This window comes from Conger conger, chromosome 16, assembly GCF_963514075.1.
Source record: "Conger conger chromosome 16, fConCon1.1, whole genome shotgun sequence".
NCBI classification, from domain to species: Eukaryota; Metazoa; Chordata; class Actinopteri; order Anguilliformes; family Congridae; genus Conger; species Conger conger.
Window position 1 is genome coordinate 38,149,539 of NC_083775.1, and position 15,849 is coordinate 38,165,387.

General features: G+C 42.2%; 23 non-coding genes across 23 annotated transcripts; all 23 read right to left on the minus strand.

The window, feature by feature from the left end:
* Nucleotides 1–737: 737 nt before the first annotated feature.
* Nucleotides 738–952, minus strand: LOC133115567 (small nucleolar RNA U3). Its single transcript, XR_009705745.1, has one exon. It is a non-coding gene; the product is annotated as a small nucleolar RNA U3 (small nucleolar RNA).
* Nucleotides 953–1,312: 360 nt separating this feature from the next.
* LOC133115590 (small nucleolar RNA U3) lies at nucleotides 1,313–1,527 on the minus strand. Its single transcript, XR_009705767.1, has one exon. It is a non-coding gene; the product is annotated as a small nucleolar RNA U3 (small nucleolar RNA).
* A 336-nt stretch (nucleotides 1,528–1,863) lies between these two features.
* On the minus strand, nucleotides 1,864–2,078 carry LOC133115570 (small nucleolar RNA U3). Its single transcript, XR_009705747.1, has one exon. It is a non-coding gene; the product is annotated as a small nucleolar RNA U3 (small nucleolar RNA).
* A 2,463-nt stretch (nucleotides 2,079–4,541) lies between these two features.
* LOC133115580 (small nucleolar RNA U3) lies at nucleotides 4,542–4,755 on the minus strand. Its single transcript, XR_009705757.1, has one exon. It is a non-coding gene; the product is annotated as a small nucleolar RNA U3 (small nucleolar RNA).
* Nucleotides 4,756–5,116: 361 nt separating this feature from the next.
* On the minus strand, nucleotides 5,117–5,331 carry LOC133115473 (small nucleolar RNA U3). The gene has a single exon (XR_009705655.1). It is a non-coding gene; the product is annotated as a small nucleolar RNA U3 (small nucleolar RNA).
* Nucleotides 5,332–5,692: 361 nt separating this feature from the next.
* LOC133115576 (small nucleolar RNA U3) lies at nucleotides 5,693–5,906 on the minus strand. The gene has a single exon (XR_009705753.1). It is a non-coding gene; the product is annotated as a small nucleolar RNA U3 (small nucleolar RNA).
* Nucleotides 5,907–6,267: 361 nt separating this feature from the next.
* Nucleotides 6,268–6,482, minus strand: LOC133115586 (small nucleolar RNA U3). The gene has a single exon (XR_009705763.1). It is a non-coding gene; the product is annotated as a small nucleolar RNA U3 (small nucleolar RNA).
* Nucleotides 6,483–6,843: 361 nt separating this feature from the next.
* Nucleotides 6,844–7,058, minus strand: LOC133115480 (small nucleolar RNA U3). Its single transcript, XR_009705661.1, has one exon. It is a non-coding gene; the product is annotated as a small nucleolar RNA U3 (small nucleolar RNA).
* A 361-nt stretch (nucleotides 7,059–7,419) lies between these two features.
* LOC133115658 (small nucleolar RNA U3) lies at nucleotides 7,420–7,634 on the minus strand. Its single transcript, XR_009705832.1, has one exon. It is a non-coding gene; the product is annotated as a small nucleolar RNA U3 (small nucleolar RNA).
* Nucleotides 7,635–7,995: 361 nt separating this feature from the next.
* On the minus strand, nucleotides 7,996–8,210 carry LOC133115587 (small nucleolar RNA U3). The gene has a single exon (XR_009705764.1). It is a non-coding gene; the product is annotated as a small nucleolar RNA U3 (small nucleolar RNA).
* Nucleotides 8,211–8,571: 361 nt separating this feature from the next.
* Nucleotides 8,572–8,786, minus strand: LOC133115544 (small nucleolar RNA U3). Its single transcript, XR_009705723.1, has one exon. It is a non-coding gene; the product is annotated as a small nucleolar RNA U3 (small nucleolar RNA).
* Nucleotides 8,787–9,147: 361 nt separating this feature from the next.
* Nucleotides 9,148–9,362, minus strand: LOC133115583 (small nucleolar RNA U3). Its single transcript, XR_009705760.1, has one exon. It is a non-coding gene; the product is annotated as a small nucleolar RNA U3 (small nucleolar RNA).
* A 361-nt stretch (nucleotides 9,363–9,723) lies between these two features.
* Nucleotides 9,724–9,938, minus strand: LOC133115541 (small nucleolar RNA U3). The gene has a single exon (XR_009705720.1). It is a non-coding gene; the product is annotated as a small nucleolar RNA U3 (small nucleolar RNA).
* Nucleotides 9,939–10,299: 361 nt separating this feature from the next.
* On the minus strand, nucleotides 10,300–10,514 carry LOC133115575 (small nucleolar RNA U3). The gene has a single exon (XR_009705752.1). It is a non-coding gene; the product is annotated as a small nucleolar RNA U3 (small nucleolar RNA).
* A 361-nt stretch (nucleotides 10,515–10,875) lies between these two features.
* LOC133115573 (small nucleolar RNA U3) lies at nucleotides 10,876–11,090 on the minus strand. The gene has a single exon (XR_009705750.1). It is a non-coding gene; the product is annotated as a small nucleolar RNA U3 (small nucleolar RNA).
* Nucleotides 11,091–11,451: 361 nt separating this feature from the next.
* LOC133115536 (small nucleolar RNA U3) lies at nucleotides 11,452–11,666 on the minus strand. Its single transcript, XR_009705715.1, has one exon. It is a non-coding gene; the product is annotated as a small nucleolar RNA U3 (small nucleolar RNA).
* A 361-nt stretch (nucleotides 11,667–12,027) lies between these two features.
* LOC133115597 (small nucleolar RNA U3) lies at nucleotides 12,028–12,242 on the minus strand. The gene has a single exon (XR_009705774.1). It is a non-coding gene; the product is annotated as a small nucleolar RNA U3 (small nucleolar RNA).
* Nucleotides 12,243–12,603: 361 nt separating this feature from the next.
* On the minus strand, nucleotides 12,604–12,818 carry LOC133115513 (small nucleolar RNA U3). Its single transcript, XR_009705693.1, has one exon. It is a non-coding gene; the product is annotated as a small nucleolar RNA U3 (small nucleolar RNA).
* Nucleotides 12,819–13,179: 361 nt separating this feature from the next.
* LOC133115568 (small nucleolar RNA U3) lies at nucleotides 13,180–13,394 on the minus strand. Its single transcript, XR_009705746.1, has one exon. It is a non-coding gene; the product is annotated as a small nucleolar RNA U3 (small nucleolar RNA).
* A 361-nt stretch (nucleotides 13,395–13,755) lies between these two features.
* LOC133115589 (small nucleolar RNA U3) lies at nucleotides 13,756–13,970 on the minus strand. Its single transcript, XR_009705766.1, has one exon. It is a non-coding gene; the product is annotated as a small nucleolar RNA U3 (small nucleolar RNA).
* A 361-nt stretch (nucleotides 13,971–14,331) lies between these two features.
* LOC133115598 (small nucleolar RNA U3) lies at nucleotides 14,332–14,546 on the minus strand. The gene has a single exon (XR_009705775.1). It is a non-coding gene; the product is annotated as a small nucleolar RNA U3 (small nucleolar RNA).
* Nucleotides 14,547–14,907: 361 nt separating this feature from the next.
* On the minus strand, nucleotides 14,908–15,122 carry LOC133115509 (small nucleolar RNA U3). Its single transcript, XR_009705689.1, has one exon. It is a non-coding gene; the product is annotated as a small nucleolar RNA U3 (small nucleolar RNA).
* A 361-nt stretch (nucleotides 15,123–15,483) lies between these two features.
* On the minus strand, nucleotides 15,484–15,698 carry LOC133115498 (small nucleolar RNA U3). Its single transcript, XR_009705678.1, has one exon. It is a non-coding gene; the product is annotated as a small nucleolar RNA U3 (small nucleolar RNA).
* Between the last annotated feature and the right edge of the window lie 151 nt (nucleotides 15,699–15,849).

Sequence of the window (15,849 nt, forward strand, 5' to 3'; positions counted from 1 at the left end):
AATGAGTTTACCTCATTTTCCTCCTCCGCCCCCCTCTTTAAAGACATACCTTCTGTCTCCATCTCTCTCTCCTGCACCTCTTCTGACTCTGATTGTACGGTTATCATGGACGCCGTCTCAGAGTCAGACTCCCCGAAATGTTTTTCCGCTCCTTTCCTTTCTACCACTCCTACCCCATCTGATCCAGATAGGCTGTGAGACCCACCTCTTTCCCCTTCCTGCTCCTGCCCGGCCTTTTGACCTGCTGTTGCCTCCACTATCTCTGTCTCTACCCTCTCTCCCCATCCCCTTTCTCATCTCACCTACCTCTATCCCCTCGCCCTTATTTGGCTCATCAGTCACACACTATAGAAATGATTCTTGAAAGTACAGTCTTAATGTCACAGTGGTCATCTTGTGGTTCCCATTAAAGTTGCAAGTGCTTTCATTTACGATTGTTTTGACCACAGGATGAAAAGAGACACCTCATCGCCACAGTAATTTTTTTTCCTAAACGGCGGCCCATGAATGAATTATTTTTAACGCAATGTTATTCGGCAACTGCAAACTAAAAAATTAAGGCATGCTATAATGAACCCAAAAGGTTTTGGAAATGAGCCAGATGGCCTTTCTCTTTCATTCTAACAATTATCTCAGGAATCAGAAGCATAAAAACATATCTTCTTCACCACCTGATCAACCAAGACGGTTCCGAAGTTGTCATTTCACAAAAGATTTTTAATTGCAATCACAAACTAACCATTCAGAACACATCCACCTTCCTCCACATTCTCTGCAGAAGCGGCACGGTCATCAATGATAAAGAACTACTGATTAAAAACCAATATTCTCTATCCGCGTCACGCTCAGAAAGGAATGCATTATCTCGTCATCGTGGGCTGCGAGACCAAACACTTTCAAAACGCATTCCTCAGTCACACACTATAGAAATGATCCCTGAAAGCATAGTTTTAACGTCACAGTGGTCATCTTGTGGTTCCCATTAAAGTTGCAAGTGCTTTCATTTACGATTGTTTTGATCACAGGATAAAAAGAGACACCTCATCGCCACAGTAATTTTTTTCCTAAACGGCGCCCCATGAATGAATTATTTTGAACGCAATGTTATTAGGCAACTGCAAACTAAAAAATTAAGGCATGCTATAATGAACCCAAAAGGTTTTGGAAATGAGCCAGATGGCCTTTCTCTTTCATTCTGGCAATTATCTCAGGAATCAGAAGCATAAAAACATATCTTCTTCACCGCCTGATCAACCAAGACGGTTCTGAAGTTGTGATTTCATAAAAGATTTTTAATTGCAATCACAAACTAACCATACAGAACACATCCACCTTCCTCCACATTCGGTACAAGGGCGGAACGGTCATCAATGATAGAGAAACGCTGATTAAAAACCAATATTCTCTATCCGCTTCACGCTCAGAAAGGGATGCGCTATGTCGTCATCGTGGGCAGCGAGACCAAACACTTTCAAAACGCATTCCTCAATCACACATTATAGAAATGATCCCGGAAAGAATAGTCTTAACGTCACAGTGGTCATCTTGTGGTTCCCATTAAAGTTGCAAGTGCTTTCATTAACGATTATTTTGACCACAGGATGAAAAGAGACACCTCATCGCCACAGTAATTTTTTTTCCTAAACGGCGCCCCATGAATGAATAACTGGAAACTAAAAAATTTAGGCATGCTATAATGAACCCAAAAGGTTTTGGAAATGAGCCAGATGGCCTTTCTCTTTCATTCTAGCAATTATCTCAGGAATCAGAAGCATAAAAACATATCTTCTTCACCACCTGATCAACCAAGACGGTTCCGAAGTTGTCATTTCACAAAAGATGTTTAATTGCAATCATAAACTAACCACTCAGAACACATCCACCTTCCTCCACATTCTCTGCAGAAGCGGAACGGTCATCTATGATAGAAAACTGCTGAATAAAAACCAATATTCTCTATTCGCTTCACGCTAAGAAAGGGATTCACTATCTCGTCATCGTGGGCAGCGAGACCAAACACTTTCAAAACGCATTCCTCAGTCACACACTATAGAAATGATCCCTGAAAGTATAATCTTAACGTCACAGTGGTCATCTTGTGGTTCCCATTAAAGTTGCAAGTGCTTTCATTTACGATTGTTTTGACCACAGGATGAAAAGAGAAACCTTAACGCCACAGTAATTTCTTTTCCTAAACGGCGCCCCATGAATGAATTATTTTTAACGCAATGTTAAGAACTTCTCACGCATCCCGGGGGAAGCTGGGGACATGGAGTCCGAGTGGGCCATGTTCAAAGCCTCCATTGCAGAGGCGGCAAGCAGGAGCTGTGGTCAGAAGGTCATCGGTGCCTGTCGGGGCGGCAACCCAAGAACCCGCTGGTGGACACCAGCGGTGAGGGAGGCCGTCAAGCTGAAGAAGGAGGCCTTTCGGGCTTGGCTGGCCCGGGGGTCCCCTGAAGCAGCAGACAGGTACCGGGTGGCCAGAAGGGCTGCAGCTTCGGCAGTCACTGAAGCAAAAACCCGGGTATGGGAGGAGTTCGGGGAGGCTATGGAGAAGGACTTTCGGTTGGCCTCGAGGAAGTTCTGGCAAACCATCCGACGACTCAGAAAGGGAAAGCAGGGCTTGTCTCAGGCTGTTTTCAGCAGGGGAGGAGAACTGCTGACCCGGACTGGGGATATTGTCGGACGGTGGAAAGAGCACTTCGAGGAGCTCCTGAACCCGAACAACACGTCCTCTGTGGAAGAGGCAGAGCCTGAAGACTCGGGGGAATCTGCACCTATATCCCTGGCGGAAGTTGCTGAGGTAGTCAAAAAGCTCCTCAGTGGCAAGTCGCCGGGTGTAGATGAGATTCGCCCTGAGATGCTGAAGGCTCTGGACATTGTTGGGCTGTCTTGGCTGACACGCCTCTTCAGTGTCGCGTGGAGATCGGGGACAGTACCTGTAGAGTGGCAGACCGGGGTGGTGGTCCCCATTTTCAAGAAGGGGGATCGGAGGGTGTGCTCCAATTACCGGGGTATCACACTCCTCAGCCTCCCTGGGAAAGCTTACTCTAGGGTACTGGAAAGGAGGCTCCGACCGACGGTCGAACCTCGGATTCAGGAGGAGCAATGTGGCTTCCGTCCTGGCCGTGGAACAGTGGACCAGCTCTTTACCTTGGCAGGGTTGCTGGCGGGGTCATGGGAGTTTGCCCATCCAGTCCACATGTGCTTTGTGGACTTGGAGAAGGCTTTCGACCGTGTCCCCCGGGGAACCCTGTGGGGTGTACTGCGGGAGTATGGGGTACCGGGGCCGTTGTTACGAGCCATCAGGTCCCTGTATAACCAAAGTGAGAGCTGTGTCCGCATTCTCGGCACAAAGTCAAGCACGTTTCCGGTGGGTGTTGGACTCCGCCAAGGTTGCCCCTTGTCACCGGTCCTGTTTGTGGTATTCATGGACAGGATCTCAAGGCGCAGCCGAGGTCAGGAGAGTGTCCGGTTTGGTGACCTCAGAATCGCATCTCTGCTTTTTGCGGATGATGTGGTTCTGCTGGCTTCATCGGACCGTGACCTTCAGCACGCACTGGAGCGGTTTGCAGCCGAGTGTGAAGCGGCCGGGATGAGAGTCAGCACCTCCAAGTCCGAGGCCATGGTTCTCTGCCGGAAAACGGTGGATTGCTCCCTCCGGGTTGGGAACGAGTCTTTGCCCCAAGTGAAGGAGTTCAAGTATCTCGGGGTCTTGTTCACGAGTGAGGGTAGAAGGGAGCGTGAGATCGACAGGCGGATCGGTGCAGCGTCAGCAGTAATGCGGGCGTTGCACCGGACCGTTGTGGTGAAGAAGGAGCTGAGCCGGAAGGCGAAGCTCTCGATTTACTGGTCGATCTACGTCCCAACCCTCACCTATGGTCACGAGCTTTGGGTAGTGACCGAAAGAACGAGATCGCGTATACAAGCGGCCGAAATGAGCTTCCTCCGTAGGGTGGCCGGGCTCAGCCTTAGAGATAGGGTGAGGAGCTCGGACATCCGGAGGGAGCTCGGAGTAGAGCCGCTGCTCCTTCGCGTCGAAAGGAGCCAATTGAGGTGGTTCGGGCATCTCATCAGGATGCCTCCCGGGCGCCTCCCTTTGGAGGTTTTCCGGGCTCGTCCAACTGGGCGGAGACCCCGAGGGAGACCCAGAGCCCGCTGGAGAGATTATATATCTCTCCTGGCCAGGGAACGCCTCGGGATCCCCCAGGAGGAGCTAGAATGCGTTGCTGGGGAGAGGGACGCCTGGAATACCCGGCTTTGCCTACTGCCCCCGCGACCCGACTCCGGATAAGCGGGTGACGATGGATGGATGGATGGATGGATGGCAATGTTATTCGGCAACTGCAAACTAAAAAATTAAAGCATGCTATAATGAACCCAAAAGGTTTAGGAAACGAGCAAGATGGCCTTTCTCTTTCATTCTAGACATTATCTCAGGAATCAGAAGCATAAAAACACATCTTCTTCACCGCCTGATCAACCAAGACGGTTCTGAAGTTGTGATTTCATAAAAGATTTTTAATTGCAATCACAAAATAACCATTCAGAACACATCCACCTTCCTCCATATTCGGTACAACGGCGGAACGGTCATCAATGATAGTGAACCGCTGATTAAAACCAATATTCTCTATCCGCTTCACGCTCAGAAAGGGATGCACTATGTCGTCATCGTGGGCAGCGAGACCAAACACTTTCAAAACGCATTCCTCAATCACACACTATAGAAAAAATCCCTGAAAGTATAATTTTAACGTAAAACTGGTAATGTTGTGGTTCCCATTAAAGTTGGAAGTGCTTTCATTTCCGATTGTTTTGATCACACGATAAAAAGAGACACCTCATCGCCACAGTAATTTTTTTTCCTAAACGGCGCCCCATGAATGAATTATTTTTAACGCAATGTTATTCGGCAACTGCAAACTAAAAAATTAAGGCATGCTATAATGAACCCAAAAGGTTTAGGAAACGAGCAAGATAGCCTTTCTCTTTCATTCTGGCAATTATCTCAGGAATCAGAAGCATAAATACGTATCTTCTTCACCACCTGATCAACCAAGACGGTTCCGAAGTTGTCATTTCACAAAAGATTTTTAATTGCAATCATAAACTAACCACTCAGAACACATCCACCTTCTTCCACGTTCTCTGCAGAACCGGAACGGTCATCAATGATAGAGAACTACTGATTAAAAAGCAATATTCTCTGTCCGCTTCACGCTCAGAAAGGGATGCACTATCTCGTCATCGTGGGCAGCGACACCAAACACTTTCAAAACGCATTCCTCAGTCACACACTATAGAAATGATCCCTGAAAGTATAGTCTTAACGTCACAATGGTCATCTTGTGGTTCCCATTAAAGTTGCAAGTGCTTTCATTTACGATTGTTTTGATCACAGGATATAAAGAGACACCTCATCGCCACAGTAATTTTTTTTCCTAAACGGCGCCCCATGAATGAATTATTTTTAACGCAATGTTATTCGGCAACTGCAAACTAAAAAATTAAAGCATGCTATAATGAACCCAAAAGGTTTAGGAAACGAGCAAGATGGCCTTTCTCTTTCATTCTAGACATTATCTCAGGAATCAGAAGCATAAAAACACATCTTCTTCACCGCCTGATCAACCAAGACGGTTCTGAAGTTGTGATTTCATAAAAGATTTTTAATTGCAATCACAAAATAACCATTCAGAACACATCCACCTTCCTCCACATTCGGTACAACGGCGGAACGGTCATCAATGATAGTGAACCGCTGATTAAAACCAATATTCTCTATCCGCTTCACGCTCAGAAAGGGATGCACTATGTCGTCATCGTGGGCAGCGAGACCAAACACTTTCAAAACGCATTCCTCAATCACACACTATAGAAAAAATCCCTGAAAGTATAATTTTAACGTAAAACTGGTAATGTTGTGGTTCCCATTAAAGTTGCAAGTGCTTTCATTTCCGATTGTTTTGATCACACGATAAAAAGAGACACCTCATCGCCACAGTAATTTTTTTTCCTAAACGGCGCCCCATGAATGAATTATTTTTAACGCAATGTTATTCGGCAACTGCAAACTAAAAAATTAAGGCATGCTATAATGAACCCAAAAGGTTTAGGAAACGAGCAAGATAGCCTTTCTCTTTCATTCTGGCAATTATCTCAGGAATCAGAAGCATAAATACGTATCTTCTTCACCACCTGATCAACCAAGACGGTTCTGTAGTTGTGATTTCATAAAAGATTTTTAATTGCAATCACAAACTAACCATTCAGAACACATCCACCTTCCTCCACATTCTCTGCAGAAGCGGAACGGTCATCTATGATAGAAAACTGCTGATTAAAAACCAATATTCTCTATCCGCGTAACGCTCAGAAAGGGATGCACTATCTCGTCATCGTGGCCAGCGAGACAAAATACTTTCAAAACGCATTCCTCAGTCACACACTATAGAAAAAATCCCTGAAAGTATAGTTTTAACGTCAAACTGGTAATGTTGTGGTTCCCATTAAAGTTGCAAGTGCTTTCATTTCCGATTGTTTTGATCACACGATAAAAAGAGACACCTCATCGCCACAGTAATTTTTTTTCCTAAACGGCGCCCCATGAATGAATTATTTTTAACGCAATGTTATTCGGCAACTGCAAACTAAAAAATTAAGGCATGCTATAATGAACCCAAAAGGTTTAGGAAACGAGCAAGATGGCCTTTCTCTTTCATTCTGGCAATTATCTCAGGAATCAGAAGCAGAAATACATATCTTCTTCACCACCTGATCAACCAAGACGGTTCCGAAGTTGTCTTTTCACAAATTTTTTTAAATTGCAATCATAAACTAACCACTCAGAACACATCTACCTTCTTCCACGTTCTCTGCAGAAGCGGAACGGTCATCAATGATAAAGAACCGCTGATTAAAAACCAATATTCTCTATCCGCGTCACGCTCAGAAAGGGATGCACTATCTCGTCATCGTGGGCAGCGAGACCAACCACTTTCAAAACGCATTCCTCAGTCACACACTATAGAAATGATCCCTGAAAGTATAGTCTTAACGTCACAATGGTCATCTTGTGGTTCCCATTAAAGTTGCAAGTGCTTTCATTTACGATTGTTTTGATCACAGGATATAAAGAGACACCTCATCGCCACAGTAATTTTTTTTCCTAAACGGCGCCCCATGAATGAATTATTTTTAACGCAATGTTATTCGGCAACTGCAAACTAAAAACTGAAGGCATGCTATAATGAACCCAAAAGGTTTAGGAAACGAGCAAGATGGCCTTTCTCTTTCATTCTGGCAATTACCTTAAAAATCAGAAGCATAAAAACATATCTTCTTCACCACCTGATCAACCAAGACGGTTCCGAAGTTGTCATTTCACAAAAGATTTTTAATTGCAATCATAAACTAACCACTCAGAACACATCCACCTTCTTCCACGTTCTCTGCAGAAGCGGAACGGTCATCAATGATAGAGAACCGCTGATTAAAAACCAATATTCTCTATCCGCTTCACGCTCAGAAAGGGATGCACTATCTCGTCATCGTGGGCAGCGAGACCAAACACTTTCAAAACGCATTACTCAGTCACACACTATAGAAATGATCCCTGAAAGTATAGTCTTAACGTCACAGTGGTCATCTTGTGGTTCCCATTAAAGTTGCAAGTGCTTTCATTTACGATTGTTTTGATCACAGGATATAAAGAGACACCTCATCGCCACAGTAATTTTTTTTCCTAAACGGCGCCCCATGAATGAATTATTTTTAACGCAATGTTATTCGGCAACAGCAAACTAAAAAATTAAAGCATGCTATAGTGAACCCAAAAGGTTTAGGAAACGAGCAAGATGGCCTTTCTCTTTCATTCTAGACATTATCTCAGGAATCAGAAGCATGAAAACATATCTTCTTCACCGCCTGATCAACCAAGACGGTTCTGTAGTTGTGATTTCATAAAAGATTTTTAATTGCAATCACAAACGAACCATTCAGAACACATCCACCTTCCTCCACATTCTCTGCAGAAGCGGAACGGTCATCTATGATAGAAAACTGCTGATTAAAAACCAATATTCTCTATCCGCGTAACGCTCAGAAAGGGATGCACTATCTCGTCATCGTGGCCAGCGAGACAAAATACTTTCAAAACGCATTCCTCAGTCACACACTATAGAAAAAATCCCTGAAAGTATAGTTTTAACGTAAAACTGGTAATGTTGTGGTTCCCATTAAAGTTGCAAGTGCTTTCATTTCCCATTGTTTTGATCACACGATAAAAAGAGACACCTCATCGCCACAGTAATTTTTTTTCCTAAACGGCGCCCCATGAATGAATTATTTTTAACGCAATGTTATTCGGCAACTGCAAACTAAAAAATTAAGGCATGCTATAATGAACCCAGAAGGTTTAGGAAACGAGCAAGATGGCCTTTCTCTTTCATTCTGGCAATTATCTCAGGAATCAGAAGCATAAATACGTATCTTCTTCACCACCTGATCAACCAAGACGGTTCCGAAGTTGTCTTTTCACAAATTTTTTTAAATTGCAATCATAAACTAACCACTCAGAACACATCCACCTTCCTCCACATTCTCTGCAGAAACGGAACGGTCATCAATGATAGAGAACCGCTGATTAAAAAACAATATTCTCTATCCGCGTCACGCTCAGAAAGAGATGCACTATCTCGTCATCGTGGGCAGCGAGACCAAACACTTTCAAAACGCATTCCTCAGTCACACATTATAGAAATGATCCCTGAAAGTATAATCTTAACGTCACAGTGGTCATCTTGTGGTTCCCATTAAAGTTGCAAGTGCTTTCATTTACGATTGTTTTGACCACAGGATGAAAAGAGAAACCTTAACGCCAAAGTAATTTCTTTTCCTAAACGGCGCCCCATGAATGAATTATTTTTAATGCAATGTTATTCGGCAACTGCAAACTAAAAAATTAAAGCATGCTATAATGAACCCAAAAGGTTTAGGAAACGAGCAAGATTGCCTTTCTCTTTCATTCTAGACATTATCTCAGGAATCAGAAGCATAAAAACATATCTTCTTCACCGCCTGATCAACCAAGACGGTTCTGAAGTTGTGATTTCATAAAAGATTTTTAATTGCAATCACAAAATAACCATTCAGAACACATCCACCTTCCTCCACATTCGGTACAAGGGCGGAACGGTCATCAATGATAGAGAACCGCTGATTAAAAACCAATATTCTCTATCCGCGTCACGCTCAGAAAGGGATGCACTATGTCGTCATCGTGGGCAGCGAGACCAAACACTTTCAAAACGCATTCCTCAGTCACACACTATAGAAATTATCCCGGAAAGAATAGTCTTAACGTCACAGTGGTCATCTTGTGGTTCCCATTAAAGTTGCAAGTGCTTTCATTTACGATTGTTTTGATCACAGGATAAAAAGAGACACCTCATCGCCACAGTAATATTTTTTCCTAAACGGCGCCCCATGAATGAATTATTTTTAACGCAATGTTATTCGGCAACTGCAAACTAAAAACTGAAGGCATGCTATAATGAACCCAGAAGGTTTAGGAAACGAGCAAGATGGCCTTTCTCTTTCATTCTGGCAATTATCTCAGGAATCAGAAGCATTAATACGTATCTTCTTCACCACCTGATCAACCAAGACGGTTCCGAAGTTGTCTTTTCACAAATTTTTTTAAATTGCAATCAAAAACTAACCACTCAGAACACATCCACCTTCCTCCACATTCTCTGCAGAAACGGAACGGTCATCAATGATAGAGAACCGCTGATTAAAAACCAATATTCTCTATCCGCGTCACGCTCAGAAAGAGATGCACTATCTCGTCATCGTGGGCAGCGAGACCAAACACTTTCAAAACGCATTCCTCAGTCACACATTATAGAAATGATCCCTGAAAGTATAATCTTAACGTCACAGTGGTCATCTTGTGGTTCCCATTAAAGTTGCAAGTGCTTTCATTTACGATTGTTTTGACCACAGGATGAAAAGAGAAACCTTAACGCCACAGTAATTTCTTTTCCTAAACGGCGCCCCATGAATGAATTATTTTTAACGCAATGTTATTCGGCAACTGCAAACTAAAAAATTAAAGCATGCTATAATGAACCCAAAAGGTTTAGGAAACGAGCAAGATTGCCTTTCTCTTTCATTCTAGACTTTATCTCAGGAATCAGAAGCATAAAAACATATCTTCTTCACCGCCTGATCAACCAAGACGGTTCTGAAGTTGTGATTTCATAAAAGATTTTTAATTGCAATCACAAAATAACCATTCAGAACACATCCACCTTCCTCCACATTCGGTACAAGGGCGGAACGGTCATCAATGATAGAGAACCGCTGATTAAAAACCAATATTCTCTATCCGCGTCACGCTCAGAAAGAGATGCACTATCTCGTCATCGCGGGCAGCGAGACCAAACACTTTCAAAACGCATTCCTCAGTCACACATTATAGAAATGATCCCTGAAAGTATAATCTTAACGTCACAGTGGTCATCTTGTGGTTCCCATTAAAGTTGCAAGTGCTTTCATTTACGATTGTTTTGACCACAGGATGAAAAGAGAAACCTTATCGCCACAGTAATTTCTTTTCCTAAACGGCGCCCCATGAATGAATTATTTTTAACGCAATGTTATTCGGCAACTGCAAACTAAAAAATTAAAGAATGCTATAATGAACCCAAAAGGTTTAGGAAACGAGCAAGATGGCCTTTCTCTTTCATTCTAGCAATTATCTCAGGAATCAGAAGCATGAAAACATGTCTTCTTCACCGCCTGATCAACCTAGACGGTTCTTTAGTTGTGATTTCATAAAAGATGTTTAATTGCAATCACAAACTAACCATTCAGAACACATCCACCTTCCTCCACATTCTCTGCAGAAACGGAACGGTCATCAATGATAGAGAACCGCTGATTAAAAACCAATATTCTCTATCCGCTTCACGCTCAGAAAGGGATGCACTATGTCGTCATCGTGGGCAGCGAGACCAAACACTTTCAAAACGCATTCCTCAGTCACACACTATAGAAATTATCCCGGAAAGAATAGTCTTAACGTCACAGTGGTCATCTTGTGGTTCCCATTAAAGTTGCAAGTGCTTTCATTAACGATTATTTTGACCACAGGATGAAAAGAGACACCTCATCGCCACAGTAATATTTTTTCCTAAACGGCGCCCCATGAATGAATTATTTTAAACGCAATGTTATTCGGCAACTGCAAACTAAAAACTGAAGGCATGCTATAATGAACCGAAAAAGTTTAGGAAACGAGCAGGATGGCCTTTCTCTTTCATTCTGGCAATTACCTTAAAAATCAGAAGCATAAAAAGATATCTTCTTCACCACCTGATCAACCAAGACGGTTCCGAAGATGTCATTTCACAAAAGATTTTTAATTGCAATCATAAACTAACCACTCAGAACACATCCACCTTCTTCCACGTTCTCTGCAGAACCGGAACGGTCAGCAATGATAGAGAACTACTGATTAAAAACCAATATTCTCTATCCGCTTCACGCTCAGAAAGGGATGCACTATCTCGTCATTGTGGGCAGCGACACCAAACACTTTCAAAACGCATTCCTCAGTCACACACTATAGAAATGATCCCTGAAAGTATACTCTTAACGTCACAGTGGTCATCTTGTGGTTCCCATTAAAGTTGCAAGTGCTTTCATTTACGATTGTTTTGATCACAGGATAAAAAGAGACACCTCATCGCCACAGTAATTTTTTTTCCTAAACGGCGCCCCATGAATGAATTATTTTTAACGCAATGTTATTCGCCAACAGCAAACTAAAAAATTAAAGCATGCTATAGTGAACCCAAAAGGTTTAGGAAACGAGCAAGATGGCCTTTCTCTTTCATTCTAGACATTATCTCAGGAATCAGAAGCATAAAAACATATCTTCTTCACCGCCTGATCAACCAAGACGGTTCTGTAGTTGTGATTTCATAAAAAATTTTTAATTGCAATCACAAACTAACCATACAGAACACATCCACCTTCCTCCACATTCTCTGCAGAAGCGGAACGGTCATCTATGATAGAAAACTGCTGATTAAAAACCAATATTCTCTATCCGCGTAACGCTCAGAAAGGGATGCACTATCTCGTCATCGTGGCCAGCGAGACAAAATACTTTCAAAACGCATTCCTCAGTCACACACTATAGAAAAAATCCCTGAAAGTATAGTTTTAACGTAAAACTGGTAATGTTGTGGTTCCCATTAAAGTTGCAAGTGCTTTCATTTCCGATTGTTTTGATCACACGATAAAAAGAGACACCTCATCGCCACAGTAATTTTTTTTCCTAAACGGCGCCCCATGAATGAATTATTTTTAACGCAATGTTATTCGGCAACTGCAAACTAAAAAATTAAGGCATGCTATAATGAACCCAAAAGGTTTAGGAAACGAGCAAGATGGCCTTTCTCTTTCATTCTGGCAATTATCTCAGGAATCAGAAGCATAAATACATATCTTCTTCACCACCTGATCAACCAAGACGGTTCCGAAGTTGTCTTTTCACAATTTTTTTTAAATTGCAATCATAAACTAACCACTCAGAACACATCTACCTTCTTCCACGTTCTCTGCAGAAGCGGAACGGTCATCAATGATAAAGAACCGCTGATTAAAAACCAATATTCTCTATCCGCGTCACGCTCAGAAAGGGATGCACTATCTCGTCATCGTGGACAGCGAGAGGAAACACTTTCAAAACGCATTCCTCAGTCACACACTATAGAAATGATCCCTGAAAGTATAGTCTTAACGTCAAAACGGTAATCTTGTGGTTCCCATTAAAGTTGCAAGTGCTTTCATTTACGATTGTTTTGACCACAGGATGAAAAGAGACACCTCATCGCCACAGTAATTTTTTTTCCTAAACGGCGCCCCATGAATGAATTATTTTTAACGCAATGTTATTCGGCAACTGCAAACTAAAAAATTAAAGCATGCTATAATGAACCCAAAAGGTTTAGGAAACGAGCAAGATGGCCTTTCTCTTTCATTCTAGCAATTATCTCAGGAATCAGAAGCATGAAAACATATCTTCTTCACCGCCTGATCAACCAAGACGGTTCTGAAGTTGTGATTTCATAAAAGATGTTTAATTGCAATCACAAACTAACCATTCAGAACACACCCACCTTCCTCCACATTCTCTGCAGAAACGGAACGGTCATCAATGATAGAGAACCGCTGATTAAAAACCAATATTCTCTATCCGCGTCACGCTCAGAAAGAGATGCACTATCTCGTCATCGTGGGCAGCGAGACCAAACACTTTCAAAACGCATTCCTCAGTCACACATTATAGAAATGATCCCTGAAAGTATAATCTTAACGTCACAGTGGTCATCTTGTGGTTCCCATTAAAGTTGCAAGTGCTTTCATTTACGATTGTTTTGACCACAGGATGAAAAGAGAAACCTTATCGCCACAGTAATTTCTTTTCCTAAACGGCGCCCCATGAATGAATTATTTTTAACGCAATGTTATTCGGCAACTGCAAACTAAAAAATTAAGGCATGCTATAATGAACCCAAAAGGTTTAGGAAACGAGCAAGATGGCCTTTCTCTTTCATTCTAGACATTATCTCAGGAATCAGAAGCATAAAAACATATCTTCTTCACCGCCTGATCAACCAAGACGGTTCTGAAGTTGTGATTTCATAAAAGATTTTTAATTGCAATCACAAACTAACCATTCAGAACACATCCACCTTCCTCCACATTCGGTACAAGGGCGGAACGGTCATCAATGATTGAGAACCGCTGATTAAAAACCAATATTCTCTATCCGCGTAACGATCAGAAAGGGATGCACTATCTCGTCATCGTGGGCAGCGAGACCAAACACTTTCAAAACGCATTCCTCAGTCACACACTATAGAAATTATCCCGGAAAGAATAGTCTTAACGTCACAGTGGTCATCTTGTGGTTCCCATTAAAGTTGCAAGTGCTTTCATTAACGATTATTTTGACCACAGGATGAAAAGAGACACCTCATCGCCACAGTAATATTTTTTCCTAAACGGCGCCCCATGAATGAATTATTTTTAACGCAATGTTATTCGGCAACTGCAAACTAAAAACTGAAGGCATGCTATAATGAACCCAAAAGGTTTAGGAAACGAGCAAGATGGCCTTTCTCTTTCATTCTAGACATTATCTCAGGAATCAGAAGCATAAAAACATATCTTCTTCACCGCCTGATCAACCAAGACGGTTCTGTAGTTGTGATTTCATAAAAGATTTTTAATTGCAATCACAAACTAACCATACAGAACACATCCACCTTCCTCCACATTCTCTGCAGAAGCGGAACGGTCATCTATGATAGAAAACTGCTGATTAAAAACCAATATTCTCTATCCGCGTAACGCTCAGAAAGGGATGCACTATCTCGTCATCGTGGCCAGCGAGACAAAATACTTTCAAAACGCATTCCTCAGTCACACACTATAGAAAAAATCCCTGAAAGTATAGTTTTAACGTAAAACTGGTAATGTTGTGGTTCCCATTAAAGTTGCAAGTGCTTTCATTTCCGATTGTTTTGATCACACGATAAAAAGAGACACCTCATCGCCACAGTAATTTTTTTTCCTAAACGGCGCCCCATGAATGAATTATTTTTAACGCAATGTTATTCGGCAACTGCAAACTAAAAAATTAAGGCATGCTATAATGAACCCAAAAGGTTTAGGAAACGAGCAAGATGGCCTTTTTCTTTCATTCTGGCAATTATCTCAGGAATCAGAAGCATAAATACATATCTTCTTCACCACCTGATCAACCAAGACGGTTCCGAAGTTGTCTTTTCACAAATTTTTTTAAATTGCAATCATAAACTAACCACTCAGAACACATCTACCTTCTTCCACGTTCTCTGCAGAAGCGGAACGGTCATCAATGATAAAGAACCGCTGATTAAAAACCAATATTCTCTATCCGCGTCACGCTCAGAAAGGGATGCACTATCTCGTCATCGTGGACAGCGAGACGAAACACTTTCAAAACGCATTCCTCAGTCACACACTATAGAAATGATCCCTGAAAGTATAGTCTTAACGTCAAAACGGTAATCTTGTGGTTCCCATTAAAGTTGCAAGTGCTTTCATTTACGATTGTTTTGACCACAGGATGAAAAGAGACACCTCATCGCCACAGTAATTTTTTTTCCTAAACGGCGCCCCATGAATGAATTATTTTTAACGCAATGTTATTCGGCAACTGCAAACTAAAAAATTAAAGCGTGCTATAATGAACCCAAAAGGTTTAGGAAACGAGCAAGATGGCCTTTCTCTTTCATTCTAGCGATTATCTCAGGAATCAGAAGCATGAAAACATATCTTCTTCACCGCCTGATCAACCAAGACGGTTCTGAAGTTGTGATTTCATAAAAGATGTTTAATTGCAATCACAAACTAACCACTCAGAACACATCCACCTTCTTCCACGTTCTCTGCAGAACCGGAACGGTCAGCAATGATAGAGAACTACTGATTAAAAACCAATATTCTCTATCCGCTTCACGCTCAGAAAGGGATGCACTATCTCGTCATTGTGGGCAGCGAGACCAAACACTTTCAAAACGCATTCCTCAGTCACACACTATAGAAATGATCCCTGAAAGTATAGTCTAAACGTCACAGTGGTGATCTTGGGGTTCCCATTAAAGTTGCAAGTGCTTTCATTTACGATTGTTTTGATCACAGGATAAAAAGCGACACCTTATCGCCACAGTCATTTTTTTTCCTAAACGGTGCCCCATGAATGAATTCTTTTTAACGCAA